This window comes from Marmota monax, unplaced genomic scaffold, assembly GCF_021218885.2.
Source record: "Marmota monax isolate L192 unplaced genomic scaffold, Marmota_monax_Labrador192_F-V1.1 WCK01_AAM20220418_F8-fsc00089, whole genome shotgun sequence".
NCBI lineage: Eukaryota > Metazoa > Chordata > Mammalia > Rodentia > Sciuridae > Marmota > Marmota monax.
In genome coordinates this window covers 1,392,515-1,405,463 of record NW_026694744.1, presented here as the reverse complement: position 1 = coordinate 1,405,463, position 12,949 = coordinate 1,392,515, and the positions used below count along the sequence as shown (strand labels likewise).

Here is a 12,949-nt window from a genome sequence, read left to right as displayed (position 1 = left end):
AGGGTGCTGTTAATTTTGTAAATTCATCTTCTAACCTTTGTATTCTTCCCTCTTCCTAGAATCTCTGTATGATTAACATAATGAGGAGAAATTAGGGTTGGACAAGAATACGAGGTAGGAAGAAACCATTTTATTAATCTTGTTTTTTTCCTCATTTGTCAACTTGATGAACTTCCACTTTTCTGGCACAAATATTAAGTAATAAGAAGTAAAGTGACCTTCTATTTACAACATTGTTTATAACTGTATTACCAAGCTTTGGTAAATTTCATTTTTTATAGGATTCCAACTGGAAAAGCAAAGAGACCAGATACAGCAAGTCTTCTAGTAATAAAACATCTTTGTATTGTAATAATGTCATATTTATTTGTTATGTTATTGGAAATTTTTTATCATTAATATCGGACTTGACTAGAGAAGTTTTATTTAGGAAACTGTATGCCAAATACAGATGACATAAAATGGTGTATATGATTTGCTTTTATGGAATTTCTTTGTCTTCCCCCCCTTCCCCGCTGGAGATTGGACTGAGGGTGTCGCACATGCTGGGCAATTACTCTATCACTGACCTAAATCCCCAGCCCCTTTTGTGGGATTCTTTACAGGATTCACTATAAGAGGTTTCTTTTAAATAGTTATACTGTTCATGTTTTATACTTTTCAGATTTATATTTCAAAGGAAAGAAATTTGCTCAAATTTCATTTGTTTCATGCACTGTTAGGCAATTTAAATGTGCCTAACTTGGCAGAGTAGGTGGTACTCCGGGTATAGATAAGGCATTTGAAGCTCAGCCAAAAGCAGATTTGCTTAAATAATAGTTCATAGGGCTGGGGATGTGGCTCGAGCGGTAGCACACCACATACAAACAAAGATGTTGTGTCTGCCGAAAACTAAAAAATAAATATTAAAAAATTCTCTCTTTAAAAAAAAATAATAGTTCATAGTCAGTGAAGTTGATGTATAATTGTGTAATTGATAGTGCAATAGACAGCCCCTCCTGCAAGGGCAGTTTCTGCCTACCTAGTAAGTTTCAATCAAATAGTCCCAAGAAATCCCTTTGCCTCTTCTTTTTCTTCCTGACTCTTTCCCAGTTTCTTGTTTTGTTAGGTTCTAATATGATATATAATGAATGTGTCCATATTTTAAAATTTGTGAAACTGAGCTGGCTATGTGGCCCAGTGGTAGAGTACTTAGCTAGCTTCCATGAAGCCTGGGTTCCATCCCCAGCCCCACAAAAACAAACAAAAAATGTGTAATATATACAAGTATAATATATAAGTTATTTATTTGTTGGTGGTGCTGGGAATGGAACCCAGAGCCTTGCACATGGTAGGTCATGGCTCTACCGCTGGGCCACACCCCCAGCCCAAGTTTAATGTAGTATTCATCAACATTGAGAATTAGATACATTTAAGTTTTTCCAGGTGGGACATTTCCAGAAGAAGCTAAAAATAGGTCAGTGACCTTTAAGATCCATTCAGACACAGAGAGTGTATTTTTATGATTTTATTTACTTACTAGTTGAAATTCTCTTGGCACTTAGAACTACTTAAATTTTATTACTTGAAGAAAAAGATAAATAAAATGACCAGTGATGTCCTTCTATACTATTAAAATAATTTATTAGCTTTTATTGCTTTGAGTGTTGATTTGTATTTTCTCTTTTGGGCGGTGCTAGGATTGAACCCAGGGCTGTGTACATGCTAGGCAAGCACTCTGCCACTGAGCTAAGCACCCTCAGTCCCTGTTGATTTGTATTCTGTTTCATTTTCTAAGTGTCCCCAGAATGACCTTCATTATCCTCCACTTCACACCCTTTAGTCTGCTATGGGTAATGTTTACTTTTAAAACCACCACTTTTTCATTTTTATTGTTTCTCTACTCTTAGAAAGGTCAAGGTAGAATGACTTGGTGAGAAGATATGCTAATAGTTTAGATGAACATTTCTTTTTTAAAAAAAAATTTAGTTGTAGATGAACACAATACCTGTATTTATTTATTTTAATGTGGTGCTGAGAATCAAACTCAGTGCTTCCCACGTGCCAGGCAGGTGCTCTAGCACTGAGCTACAACCCCAGTCCCTAGATAGACATTTCCTTAATAGGATCTTTTGGACTGAAATGTGGGCCATGTTAAAAGTTAAAAAAAAGATGTCTTTTTAAAAATATCTGTATTAAAATATCGTAATAGATCTTTGGTGCAGCTGTAGTGTATATTCATTATGTCTGATCTTCTTGCAACTATAGAACGTAGCTACTGTATATCCCTAGTTTACGGGTAAAGAAACTTAAGAAGTTGACTTCCTGTGGCTACACAGGTAGTGATAAGTGATATATTAAAGTTTGGGTTCTTCGGTCTTTAAAGGTATCATCCATATTCCTTATATTTTATGCTCTCTTCACACTTTTTTTTAATGGTGCTGGGGATGGAACCCAGGGCCTCCTGTGTGTGTGTGTGTGTGTGTGTGTGTGTGTGTGTGTCTGCCACTAAACTGTGTCCCCAGCCCAACACATTTATTGAAGATAGTAAAGGTCAAACTTTTTCATGTGGGCAAAACTTTGTGGTAGGTAAAACAAGTAAGTTTTTGGTAAATGAAAAGAAATTATGAAGGGTGGGGTTGGGTGATTGGGGGTATGGAACATCTGTTGTGATCCAGAGACCAGGGAAATTTTGAGCCTAATAGGCTTCATACCTCTTGTTCCATTCACCTAGAACCTAGGTTGACCAGATCTGCTTTGCAGGTAACTTCCTGCAAAGGTACCTTCAAATGTAATTTAGATAAATTAAAAGGTTAAAAGACCCTTTTTAACCTCTCCAAAGTCTACATAGCCTGGTGTTAACAAAGAGTTGAAGTGGTCTGGGTAAGTAGAATAAGTAAAAAGAAGGTTTGGGAGCTGGGGGTTATGGCTCAGTGGTAGAGTGCTTGCCTGGCATGTGTAAGGCACTGGGTTCAATTCTCAGCACCACATAAAAATAAATAAATAAGATAAAGGTATTGTGTCCATCTACAACTAAAAAATATTAAAAAAAAAGAAGGCTTGGTGTTTGTTTCAAACATGCATTGGGATTGGCCCACGTGGAGCTGGAGAAGTGTGACTTCATAACATTGGGACAAGGATGTTCCATTTAGGTAACCCATAAAAGTAAAGGACCATTTTACATCTAGGAGTCTGTGACTTGAAGATGCTACTTGTGTGACTCAGCCCCAGCCCCTCTGCAAAATAGGTCAGGCCCAAGCATATTTGGACATTCAAATCTTTGGATTTCCTGTTCCTTTTGCTGTCAGGATAGGTGTTTAGACTAAAACAGCTATCTCCCAGTTTGCAGAGAATCATCAGATTACAATTTTAGAGCTAGAAAGTGATTTCTCAATTCACAGAGTCCAGCACCCTTAATTTCAAAAAAGAAATAGCCACAGAAGTTAAATGTGAAGTTAATGTAGTCATCCTCTTATTAAAAGGCAAATGATGTATGCAGTCTAATATAGATATTACCAGCAAACCCAGAATATTAGCACCTGCTACTACCAGAGAGATCATGAGAATCAAGAAGCAGTGTCCTGACTAGACCTTTTCCAGACTGTTGCTCCTTCTTGCCTTCTTCACTAGTAGGGGAAATTAGGTTCCCTCATTCGTTGCTTTAGTACTGATTTGCTCCTCTTTTCTTATTTACCCGTTAATACTTCCTCCCATGTTTTTGGACCCTTTGCTGCCAACAGTTCTGGGACCACTAGAACTTATCTTGCCTCCAGTTTAGGCCCCTCCTCAGAAATTCCATCATTGTGTTGGCATCACTCATTTTTTAAAATATATTTTTTAGTTGTACACAATATTTTATTTATTTGTGTGGTGCTGGGGATTGAACCCAGGGTCTTGCACATGCTAGGTGAGTGCTCTACCGCTAAGCCACAACTCCATCCCGGCTTCATTCATTTGTTTATTTTTATAGTAACAATTTTTTTTGAGAAATAATTCATATACCATACAGTTGACTCACTGAAAGAATATCATTCAATGGTTTTTATTTTTATTTTTTCTGTACTGTGGATTAAACCCCAGGGGTGCTCTACCTCCTCAGCCATTTCAAATTTAAATTTTTTATTTTTTTATTTTTTGGGGTGGGGGTTCCTGAGGATTTAACCCAAGGGCAATTTACCACTGAGCTATATCCCCAACCCTTTTTATGTTTTATTTTGAGACAGAGTCTCACTAAGGGCCTTGCTAAGTTGTTGAGGCTGGCCTTGAATTTGTGATCTCAGCCTCCCCAGCCGCTGGGATTATAGGCATGTGCCATCACACCTGGTTATTTTTTTTTAAAGATAGGGTCTATAAAAAAAAGACCATTTGTTGGGGCTGGGGCTGTGGCTCAGTGGTAGAGTGCTTGCCTAGCATGTGTGAGGTACTGGGTTCGATTTTTGGCACCAAATATAAATAAATAAAATATTAAAAAAAAGACCAGATGTCCAGGCTGGCTTCAAAGTTGGAATCCTCCTGCCCTAGCCTCTTGAGTAGCTAGCTGGGATTACAGGAATGCACCACCACACCTGGTACACTTATTTTTAACGTAACTTGTGGAAGATCATTCTCTGAAAGATGAAAATTCAGTCTCTATTTTCCCTATTTTGGGTCCATGACGATGAGACATAGTATAGTATTTAAAACTACCTGACAGCTGAGGCTATCATACTTGCCTAGAAGGTAGTTTTGAGGATCGAGGAAGTATATCAAGCTTTGTTACAGAGGCTTCTGGATGAGCCAGAGAAATGTAGGTGGAGGATAATGTTTATACCAGTTCTCCCTCATTACACTGATTGGTACACCTGTCACTTAAGGAGGTTTGTTCATTAAATGTAGTTGGGGAGTAAGGAAGTGACACTCTTCTCCCTGTTCTCCCATTTAAAGTATACAGTGGTCCTAGGGCACATACCCTAGGGATGGATCTGCCTGGTTATTGCTGTCATGATGAGGACTCCTCTGTGGTCATGCTGGGCTTCTAGTTTCCATCCTTGTTCCCCCCACAACTAGGATAGCAATTCCCAAACTTTTTGGTTTGGGGATCATTTTATAAACTAAAAATTATTGAGAATCCTGAGGAACTTCTGTTCCTGTGGGCTAAGCCTAATAATGTATGCCATTTTAGAAATCAAGGCAAAAAATTCAAAATTGTTATTCATATTTAAAAGAAACTGATGTTGAATAGTTATCTATTGCTATGTAACAAATCACTCCAAAACATAGTGGCTTGAAACATGTGTGATCTGAGTTTCCATAGCTCAGGAATATGGGTATGGCTTGCTTGGGTTCTCTGCTTCGGGGGGTCTCATGGGCTGTAGTCATCTGAAGGCTTGTCTGGGAAGGATCCACTTCCTAGCTCACTCATGTGGTTGTTGGCAGGATCCAGTTCCCTGTGGTCTATTGGACTGAGGCCTCAGTTCTTCATGAGCTGTTGGCCAGAGGCCTTCCTTGGTTCTTTGCCACATGGACCTTTCCATAAGCCTCTCACAACATGGCAAATGACTTCAATAGAGTAAGCAAGAGAGCGCCAGCATGAACAGAGGAGGAAGTTACAGTCTTTTCTTTTTTCGTACTGGGATTGAACCCAGGACTTTACCACTGAGCTACTTCCTCAGCCCTTTTTTTATTTTGAAACGGGGGTCTTGTTAAGTTTGCCCAGGCTGGCCTTGAACTTGGGATCTTCCTACCTCAGCCTTTAGAGCTGCTAGGATTACAGGCCTGCAATATTGCACCTGGCAGTCTTTTATATTATAATCACAAAAGTATGATATCCCTTTACTTTTGCCTAATTCTCTGTTTTCATTTGTTGTTGTTGTTTTTGAGATAGCCTCCTCATGTTGCACAAGCTGGCCTGGATTTTGTGATCCTTCTGCCTCAACTTCCCAAGTAGCTGGGATTTATAGGCATGTGTCACCATACCCAGCTAATTCTTTCTTCATTGGAAAACACTTATTATGTTCAGACCGCATTCAAGGGAAAGGAGGATCATTGAGATCATTGAGTGCCATGACAGAAGCTGCCTACCATACATGTTACCATAAGTAACTTTAAAAATAAAACAGCAAGGGCTGGGGTTGTGGCTCAGAGGTAGAGCGCTCACCTAGCATGTGTGAGGCACTGGGTTCAATCCTCAGCACCACATAAAGTAAAATAAAGATATTGTATTCACCTATAACTAAAAAATAAACATTTTTATTTTATTTTATTTATTTATTTTTAAATTTTTTTTAGTTGTAGATGAACAGAAGACCTTTATTTTGTTTTATTTTTATGTGGTACCAGGGATCGAACCCAGTGCCTCACGCATGCTAGGCAAGCGTTCTACCACTGAGCCACAACCCCAGCCCCTAAAAAATAAATATTTTAAAAAAAAATAAAACAGCAAATATTCCAAAATAAAAGTAGTGTTCTTTTACATTTTTGTAGTTCTCTTTAATAGAAGATAGCTGAATTCTCATATCTGTATCTGCATTTAATCTGTTGTAATATGCCATTAAAGTATATGAAGACAATCTAGACTCAAGTGTATATGTAGTCGAAATAGGGAGCATTATTGTAATAGCATTTTTTCATAATTGTGGGAATTCTTTGATTGGTTTCTCTTGTACAGTTCCTTATTTTGTATTGCTGGAGATGGAACCCAGGACCTCATGTATGCCAAGCATGTGCTCAACCACTGAGATACACCCCCAGCCCTGTCTTGTACATTTAATGGGTCTTTTTTTCCATGTATTATTTTGTAATACTCATTAGTCATTTGGAAAATACTAGTGTACTGAATTGTGTTGATCTTCCAAATGTTAACACATTTTGTTAAACAGTATTAAAAAAATCACATTAATCACTGATCTCATCAGAAAAGTGTTTTTAAGAATTGGGAAGCTAGCCAGGCATGGTGGTGCAGGCCTGTAATCTAGTGATGTGGCAGGCTGAAGCAGGAGGATCACAAATTAAAGGCCAGTCTGAGCAACTTAGACCCTATCTCAACATAAAACTAAAGAAAAGGACTGGCAGTGTAACTCAGTGGTAGAGCATACCTGGGTTCAACCTATACTGCCATGAAAAATAAAGGATGTCATCAAGCACCTGGTAGAACATAGTTTTCAAAAATTGTGTTTTTTTTTTCTTGAAAGCTAAAATTTTATTATTGGCAACAAATATGGTTGGTTGGTTGCCTCAAAGTGATAGGCTCTCTTTGTATACTTTGGAGAAAATGTCTGCCAAATGCCCAAGCCTGAACAAACAACCATAGTGTGTCTTTAAAACATAACAACAAAAGCACAAGATGTTAACGTGAAGAGTGGCTAGTTGGCTCCTCATTCAACCAATTGCACTCGTGCCTTTCCTACAGACCACCAGCGTACTTTGGTGTACAATAGAATTTGTGTGTGTGTGGGGGGGCTTGGGATGTGGCTCAAGCGGTAGCGTGCTCGCCTGGCATGCATGCAGCCTGGGTTTGATCCTCAGTACCACATACAAAGATGTTGTGTCCGCCAAAAACTAAAAAAATAAATAAATATTAAAATTCTCTCTCTAAAAAAATAGAATTTGTGTGTATTTCTATTCCTTCACACAGAACTAAAACATGGCTACTTAAGGGCTGAGGTTTTAATTTATGTGTGTATTTATTTATAGCATTGGGGATTAAACCCAGGGGTACTTGAGCACTGAGCCACATTCCCAGTCCTTTTTGTTTTTTATTTTGAGATAGGGTTTCACTAAGTTGCTGAGGCTGGACTCCAACTTGTAATCCTCTTGCCTCAGCGTCCTGAGTTGCTGGGATTATAGGTGTGCTCCATCATCCATAATACTTTTATGTGGCTTAATCATGGGCATTTTAAAGTGAAAATGACTTTTTCTCCCTGTGAGTACATGGTTGTGGGGAAGACCAGTACTTTTATTGTAGTTTAGTGCCACTGCCATGATTTGTTCTAAGGAGCCGGCAGGTTTCTCATTACAACTTTTGTACCATCAGTGCAATTCTCAACACTGAAAAATACAAGTGATATTTATTATTATTATTCTATTATTAGTTGTAGGTGGACACAATACCTTTGCTTTATTTATTTATTTTTATGTGGTGCTAAGGATCGAACCTAGTACCTCTCGTGGGCTAGGCAAGTGCTTTGCCACTGAGCCACAACCCCAGCCCACATTTTATTATTATTATAAAAATAGTTTTTGATCTTGAAGAATACCTGGAAGAGTCCAGCAACAATACTTTGAGAACCACTGTCAGGTCCCCATGTCCCCTAGGTTTTTTCAGAAGTGGGGTCTGCTTTTCCCTGCTTTCTCCTTCCATAGGCTATTTTATTATAGAATAGGCTGATTTTTCTTGGACCTATTCAACACTTGTTTTTAACTTTAAAATGTGGTTCTTTAGGACATCCCCTGTAGAAGCATCTATCTCCATGCAAGGCTCCATGAATATAGGTCTCAATGTCTTTTTCCTCTTATTTCCTACTCTGCTCCCTAGTTATTTTTTGGGGGGGTGGTACTAGAGATTGAACTCAGGGGCACTCAACCACTGAGCCACATTCCCAGCCCTATTTTGTATTTTATTTAGAGACAGGGTCTGATCGAGTGGCTTGGTAACTCGATTTTGCGGATGCTGGCTTTGAACGTGTGATCTTCATGCCTCAGCCTCCCGAGCTGCTGGTATTACAGGCGTGTGCCACTGCGTTCAGCCCCTAGTATCTTTGTCTACATAGCAAGGTCATATTCTCACCATCTTGGAATTGTAAGGCTAAATTAATGTATTTAAAATATCTGGTAAATAGCAATTAGTGATGTTAGGTTTTGTTTTCCTTTTTTTCTTTCACTCAAAGCTTAAGTCTTGGGCTGGGGTTGTGGCTCAGTGATAGAGCATTTGCCTTGAATGTATGAGGCACTGGGTTCAATTCTCAGCACCACATATAAATAAAAAAAAATAAAGGTCTATCAATAGTTTAAAAAATAAATAAAATTGAAAAAAAACCCACCTCAGTCTTGTGCAAGGTGTGGTGGTTCATGCCTGTAATCCCAGTGACTCAGGAGGCTGAGACTGGAGAATTGCAAGTTGGAGGTCAGCCTCAGCAATTTAGAGGCCCTGAGCAACTTAGTGGGATTATAGTCACGTGCCACTGTGCCCAGCCAGCTAACTAATTTATAGGCAGCCCACCTTTTCCCCAAAGATAATGTCATCTTTAGAGCTGTGACGGCTTGTCTCAAATTTGTGATACTCCTGCCTCTCCAGTAGATGGGATTACAGGTGTGCACTACTTCTCCCAGCTATGGTTGTTATTTTAATTTCTTTTAAAATCTGGCAGGTAAAAGATGATACCTTAATTTGATTTTAATTTGTATTGTTTTCATTATGAGCAAGGTTGAAAATGTTTTTCTATATTGGGCATCTTTAGTTCTTTAATTGTGACTTGCTTGTTCACAAACCCTTGAAAATGGGGTCTCTGTCTCATTTGTCAGGGCTTCCTGTGCTATTTGGGCTAGTCTGGAGTTTTCAGTTATTATTTACCATCGATCTTTCTCTCCTTTTCTTTTTTCTCATTATAGTTCCTCACATTTTGCTTTCCTTAGAGAGGCCCTTCCCATGCCAAGTTTGTGGAAAATTTATTTATTTTTTCTTTTTTTTTGCAATACTGGGGATTGAACCCAGGGCCTCCCACATGCTAGGAAGCACTCTACCACTGAGCTATACCCCAAACCCATTTAAAATTCTAATTTATTTTTTTAGGTACTGGGGATTGAACCCAAGGGTGCTTTACTACTGAGTGACATCCCCAGCCCTTTTTATTTTTAATTTTGAGACAGTGGAGAGCCTCACTAAGTTGCTGAGGCTGCCCTCGACCTTGGGACATTTCCTTCTGCCTCAGCCTCCTGAGTAGCTGGAATTATCAGTGTGTACCACCATGCCTGTCTATTTAGTATTACTTCTAGTTCTTTGTGATTTTCATTTTCATTTTTCAATCTTGATACATTTTGGAGGGGTGAGACAGATAGGGTACCATTTTTTCCTCTCTCCTATGCTTTAGTAGATACTGCAAATCATTTGTTTCCTATACAGATTTGAAATGTCACCATTTTTGATGTAGAAAATTCCCATGAATGGGTCTGTGCGGTCTGCTTTTGAAAACAGTGCTGTATAATTAGGATGTCTCAGACAAGTATTTCATGACTGAGAATAAATAAGATCTCACCTTTGGGAGTTCATATTTTAAGACATGAAGAATTTATCTTAAAGAATATAGGCATATTGTAGAAACATGTACACCAGAATCTAATTATATGTTACTTTACAGTAATGTATCATTTTATCTGTTAAAAATAAAAACCCTTTAATTTCGTTTTATTCCTTTGTTCTAACACAGTAAAATAGTCTACTATTTAAGGATGCATAATAAGCATTTTAAAGACTTTGATCTAAAATGGTTAAAAAAGATTTTGAGATTAATGATTGATAAAGTATTAACTGGGGAAAACTTTACTGTCTAGAATAATTCTTTGTAAGATTAAAATAGCTTTATTATATAAACTTCTAAATGACATATAAAGCTAGTCATTTTTCTAATTTAAGTACATGAGAATGTAATTTTCTTAATAGGATTGTTTATAAAACTTTCAACGTTCTGGAAGAGTTTGGGGGGAGGTTTATATTAAAAATAATAGTAATAAGGGCTGGGGTTGTGGCTCGGTAGAGCACTCAGCATGTGTGAGACATTGGGTTCAATTCTCAGCACCACATATAAATAAATAAATTAATTGAATAAAGGTCCATTGACAACTAAAAAATATTAAAAAAAAATAATAAGACCTGAGGATTATAGGGTATTTTTGGTATCTTTCACTATTTCCTGGTCTGGTTCTGCCTTCTCTGGCCCACAACAGGCATGCAAATATGGTTGCACATATGTTCTTGTCTTTACTTTCCCAGTTAGTTGTTAACAGCTGTTACGGTAAATTACTTGAAACAGGGTTGGAGGAGTTTTTAGAGATAATTTAGTTTATCCTAAAACACAAATTTTTAAAAAGCCCCTCAATCCTTTAAATAATTACTTCAAATTATTTAAAGACATTCCTACCCCAAAATTAGGCCTGTCTTGCCTCCTTAAATCTCCCAGAGTTAATCACTGCTAAAAATTCTACAGTAATTCCCCAATTATTTTCTAAATGTATACTGGTATATATAGCATGCCATATATTTTTAGACATTTCATTTCTTAGATTTATTTTGTAACTGCATGAGTGATCTGTTAGACTTTGTACTTTCATTTTCCAAGGCTTTTTTTTTTGGTACCTGGCGCAGTCTGGCTGGGCACAATCAGGAGCCACTTGTCAAAAGAAACTAACTTTATTTTTAGAACCACACACGCCAAACAAAATAGTCTCTCAGGAAAAACCCTCAGAGCCTCAACTGCCACCACCGGCTTTCCCCAAGCCTCTCTCTCCCACACAAGCTTCTCTTCACCTCCCACAATCCTCCTGCTCTTGAGGCCGATTGGCTGGGTCACGTGGGCGGAGCCAAAAAAGTCCCCCAATGAGCAGCTCCGTGGTCTGAAAGGGCAGGGAAACAGCCCAATGAGCATCACCGCAGAGGAGCCAATCAGCTAGATGTTGCTGGGGCCGAGGAGCCAATCAGCTAGATGTTGCTGGGGCCGCTGTGAGCCAATCATCAGCCAGCAGCTGGAAGTTTGCTGGCAGCTGGAAGTTTGCTGGGGCCCCTTTGGCTGTGGCTCTCAACATCTCCCCCTCTCTGTTTAAACAACAAGCATGTGGCTTAGGGACCGTGCCTGTTAGGCAGTCCAATTCAACATATGGTCCTTACCCGTCATCGGATGAACTGACCTCTAGGCGTCAGCCTCCTGTCTTAGGTTGGTACCACTGCAATTGGATCATACCTGTCACTGACTACCGGTCCAGCATACAGCCATACTTGTGGATAGGCCTTTGCACCTGTGGGGGGGGTGAGGTTCTTTGCCTCACCTCTGTTGGCCCCCAAATTTTAGACCATCACTAGTAGAGGAGGATGCAAAATGCCATGACATTAAGCCAATTGAGGGCTCCTTTGAAAAATTGTACCACCGGTGACATCATCAGCAAAAATACCCCAACACTACCACAAGTCGCTGCACCAACAGATAGTTCACAATGCATACAGGTGAGCTCACAATGTGTCCAGGCAAGTTTTGCAAGCAGTTCAGTGATGGCTATTGTAGAAGCTGTAGATTGGTTTTATCTTTGACTTCACCAGCACTGGGATGAAGATAGGAATTCTGGCAATAATGGCTAAAGAAAAAATTATGTAACATTCCAGAAGGCACTAAAAGAAAACAATTTTCTTAACAATTTACATTGTCTTCACCGGCACTCGGATGAAGATAGGAATTCTGGCAATAATGGCTAAAGAAAAAATTATGTAACACTACAGAAGGCACTAAAAGAAAACAATTTTCTTAACAATTTACATTATCTTTAAGAGAATTATTAAATATAATGAAAAGGAAAGGTGAAAGTAAACAAACAGATCTGTTAACCTTCTTTTTTGTTTACATATTAAAACAATCCTCAACAGTTGTTTACCCAATTTAAATTAAACCATATAAATCACGTGAAAAAAAAAATATTTGGATCCATTTTATCATGAGCGCTCATCATATATGATATATGGACATACGTACATTCAAACATATAACACAAAACACAAGTGTGCACACATAATATAATACATACAACACATAACATTATAGTAAAGGCCTTATAACTTTTTACAGGTGAAATCTCCATTGCAATGTTTAAAAACTCTATAGTCAAAAAATAGAACTGATCAGCAAAACATTAACCTAGGTCTGTATGAGCTCAAAAAACAAAATAGAACTTCATGATATGGCAAAGGGCAATAATAAAATAGATATTGAAAAAAGCATCCTGGTTCTGTTGCAGA

General features: G+C 38.3%; 1 protein-coding gene across 3 annotated transcripts in view; it reads left to right on the top strand.

The window, feature by feature from the left end:
* Window positions 1–12,949, top strand: part of Txlng (taxilin gamma) — a 61,151-nt gene that overhangs the window by 3,932 nt on the left and 44,270 nt on the right. For 2 of the 3 annotated variants that reach the window (XM_046424226.2, XM_046424227.1), the window contains exon 2: window positions 60–114. The exons of the other annotated variant lie outside the window; for it this stretch is intronic. The gene's annotated coding sequence lies outside the window, so the exon portion shown is untranslated. The remainder of the gene's footprint in view (window positions 1–59; window positions 115–12,949) is intronic. 3 annotated transcript variants of the gene reach the window in all.